Source organism: Lepidochelys kempii, chromosome 13 (genome assembly GCF_965140285.1).
Source record: "Lepidochelys kempii isolate rLepKem1 chromosome 13, rLepKem1.hap1, whole genome shotgun sequence".
NCBI classification, from domain to species: domain Eukaryota; kingdom Metazoa; phylum Chordata; order Testudines; family Cheloniidae; genus Lepidochelys; species Lepidochelys kempii.
Window position 1 is genome coordinate 35,187,271 of NC_136392.1, and position 4,179 is coordinate 35,191,449.

The following is a 4,179-nucleotide window of genomic DNA, read 5'->3' on the forward strand; positions in this document are numbered from 1 at the left end:
CCGACCCCTGGGGCACTCCACTTGACTCCGGCTGCCAATTAGACATGGAGCCATTGATCACTAGACACATAGACAGGAGCAGCTTCCCCATCGGAGGAGTTGGGGGGCAGACAACCTATCCAGTTAGAAACTGGAGCTGGGTCAGTTTATGAATGGGATGATATGACAGGGCTACCTGTAGTAGCCAGAACTGGACTGGATTGGACTGGCCTGAATGACCCAGGAGGTCCCTTCCATTCCTGTGTCCCTATGAGCTGGCCCATAATGCCCACATGCAAAATATTTTTTCCTCTTCCTTCTGCAGATGAGCTATACCAGTGAAACTGCACAGAGGAATCACAGCACGGTGACCCAACTCATTTATCTTGGCTTCTCCCAGGATCCAGTGACACGAGCATTACTTTGCGTAGGTTTCTCCATTATCTACACCATCTCCCTGATGGGCAACAGCATCATCAACTTCATCATAATGCTGGACTTGGCCCTCCACACCCCTATGTATTTCTTCCTCTGGAACCTGTCCTTTTTGGAGAGCTGCTACATCTCTGTCACCATCCCCAAGATGCTGGTCAACTTTGTCTCTGAGGAGAGGACCATCTCCTTCACTGGGTGTGCCATCCAGAACCATCCAGATGCATTTCGTCCTTTCTCTTGGGACAGCAGAGTGCTACCTGCTGGCCGCCATGGCATACAGGGCCATCTGCTCCCCTCTGCACTACCCCACCATTATGAATCCCAGAGCCCGTGCCAAGATGGCTGCTGTCTGCTGGCTCTGTGGAATCCTGATGCCCATGGGCAAAGTGATTTGCATCTTCTCCTTGCCCTACTGTGGGCCCAACAAGATCAACCACTTCTTCTGCGACATCCACCCTGTGCTGAAGCTGGCCTGTGGGGACACCTCCAGGAGCGAGGTCTTCATTGTACTGATCAGCCTAATGATCACTGTCATCCCCTTCCTAATGGTGCTGGTGTCCTATGCCTGCATCCTCTACACCATCCTGAAGACAACTTCATCCGAGGGAAGGCACAAAGCTTTCTCCACCTGCTCCTCCCACCTCACTGTAGTCATCTTGTTCTATGGCTCAACCTGTGCTACGTACCTGCAGCCCAAGTCCAGCCATGTAGCGGACATGGACAGAGTGGTGGCCCTATTTTATACAGTCGTCACCCCCACGTTAAACCCTATGATCTACAGCCTAAGGAACCAGGAGGTGAAGGCTGCTCTGAAGAGACTGAGGGGGAGGAAAAGATTTTCATGAAAGATTTAAAAGCTTTGGAACTGTCCAGTTCAAATTAGGACTTTTTATCAAAATAAATTAAAAATTACCAAACAATTTCTTCTGGCTGGGTTTTCACATTACAGCATGGTGTCTCTCCTCTCATGTCCATGGTTCTGATATATGAGCACCTGTCTGAAAACTAAAGCCAGGCAGCTGAACATCTCTTTCTTTCTTTCTTTCTTTCTTTCTTTCTTTCTTTCTTTCTTTCTTTCTTTCTTTCTTTCTTTCTTTCTTTCTTTCTTTCTTTCTTTCTTTCTTTCAGTTACTTAGGAATAAATGTACTGATGCCAATGTTGACACCCTGGGGACTTGTTCACATGGGGATACTCAAGAAAATTAATCCAAATTAACTAAAGGTGTGGATTAAAAGTGGATTAGCTAAACTACATTAAACCCGTCTGTGGACACTTTAATTTGGAATTACAGTGGCTTTACTTTGGAAGTGGAATTAAACTAACATGAATTAAGGCTATATTAATTTTGAATGAGAGTGTCCACACATGGGTTTAATGCAGTTTATCTAAAGCTCTTTTAGTACACATTTGGGCCTGTTCTACACTAAAAAGTTAGCTTGACCCAGCTTTATTGCTCAGGGGAGTGAAAAATCCACACCCCTAAGCAGCATAGTGAAACTGTTCTAATCCCCAGTGTAGTCAGTGCTCGTTGGCCAGAAGAATTCTTTCATCCACCTACTACTACCTCTTGAGGAGGTGGATTACCTGTACTGACAGAAGAACCCCTCCAGTTCTCATAGGTAGTGTCTACACTGAACATAAAAACAGCCATACTGGGTCAGATCAATGGTCCATTTAGCCCAGTATCCAGAGCTTAATTTGTGTTTGGGGCTTGCTAGGGCTGAGCCCTAGCATCCCTAGGCTTGAGAGTTCACAGCCCCAGCATGTCTGGTCTTGCTGTGTCAGACAGAGGCACCAACTTTCTATTAAGAAAAGGAGTACTTGTGGCACCTTAGAGAGGGGTAGCTCAGTGGTTTGAGCATTGGCCTGCTAAACCCAGGGTTGTGAGTTCAATCCTTGAGGGGGTCATTTAGGGATCTGGGGCAAAAACTGGGGATTGGACCTGCTTTGAACAGGGGGTTGGACTAGATGACCTCCTGAGGTCCCTTCCAACCCTGATATTCTATGACTTCTATGATTCTATGACCAACAAATTTATTTGAGCATAAGCTTTCGTGAAGTGAGCTGTAGCTCATGAAACCTCATGCTCAAATAAATGTGTTAGTCTCTAAGGTGCCACAAGTCCTCCTTTTCTTTTTGCGAATACAGACTATCACAGCTGCAACTTTCTATTGTGTCAGGGGTGCTCTCCCCTGCTCTGCCCCAGGCCCTGCCCCCACTCCTCCCCTTCCCCAAAGGTCCCATGCCTTCCCCGCCTCTTCCTGCCCCTATCTGCCATGCCCTGCCTCATCCCACCCTGTTCCGCCCCTCCCCTGAGTACACCCTGCCCTCGCTCCTCCCCGCTCTGTCCCAGTGCCTCCGGCATGCCGCTAAACAGCTGATCACTGGGGGGAAAGGGGAAAGTTGATCAGGGATGGGCGATGAGCACCCACCATATTTTTTCAACCCCTCTGCTCAAAACAGGACTAACCCCAACTAACTCATCCCAGCCAGGGCTTTGTCAAGATGGGCCTTAAAAAACCTCTAAGGATGGAGATTCAACCACCTCCCTAGGTAACCCATTCACGTGCTTCACCACCCTCCTAGTGAAATAGTGTTTTCTAATATCCAACCTAGACCTCCCCCACTGCAACTTGAGACCATTGCTCCTCGTTCTGTCATCTGTCACCACTGAGAACAGCCAAGCTCCACCCTCGTCGGAGCCCCCCTTCAGGAAGTTGAAGGCTGCTATCAAATCCCCCCATTACTCTTCCCTTCTAAAGACTAAATAAGCCCAGTTCCATCAGTCTCTCCTCGTAAATCATGTGCTCCAGCCCCTGATTTCCCTCTACTAGATTATCTCTAATTTGTCCACATCCTTTTAGTAGTGGGGGCCCAAAACTGGATGCATACTTCAGATGTGGCCTCACTAGTGCTGAATAGAGGGGAATAATCCCTTCCCTCCATCTGCTGGCAATCCTCCTACTAATGCAGCCCAATATGCCGTTAGCCTTCTGGGCAACAACAGCACACTCCTGACTCATATCCAACTTCTCATCCACTGTAATCCCCAGGTCCTTTTCTGCAGAACTGCTGCTTAGCCAGTCGGTCCCCAGACTGTAGCGGTGCATGGGATTCTTCTGTTCTAAGGACTCTGCACTTGTGCTTGTTGAACCTCATCGGATTTCTTTTGGCCCAATCCTCCAATTTGTCTAGGTCACTGTGGACCCTATCCCTACCCTCCAGCGTATCTACCTCTCCCCCCACCCATCCCCGATCAATTGCTGAGGGTGCAATCCATCCCATCATCCAGATCATTAATGAAAATGTTGAATAAAACCGGCCCCAGGAATGACCCTTGGGGCACTCCACTTGATACTGGCTGCCAACTAGACATCAAGCTGTTGATCATTACCCGTCGAGCCCGACAATCTAGCCAGCTTTCTATTCACCTTATAGTCCATTCATCCAATCCATACTTTTTTAACTTGCTGGCAATAATACTGTGGGAGACTGTAACAAAAGCTTTGCTAAAGTCAAGGTATATCATGTCCACTACTTTCCCCATATCCACAGAGTCAGTTATCTCATCATAGAAGGCAATCAGGTTGGTCAGGCGTGACTTGCCCTTGGTGAATCCACGTTGACTGTACCTGATCACCTTCCTCTCCTCCAAGTGCTTCAAAATGGATTCCTTGAGGACCTGCTCCATGATTTTTCTGGGGACAGAGGTGAGGCTGACCGGTCTGTAGTTCCCCAGATTCTCCTTCTTCCCTTTTTAAAAG

At 48.0% G+C, this 4,179-nt stretch overlaps 1 pseudogene; it reads left to right on the top strand.

Moving 5' to 3' along the window:
• The first annotated feature begins 304 nt into the window (after positions 1–304).
• On the top strand, positions 305–1,259 carry LOC140897131 (olfactory receptor 10A2-like; annotated as a pseudogene).
• The last annotated feature ends 2,920 nt before the right edge of the window (positions 1,260–4,179 follow it).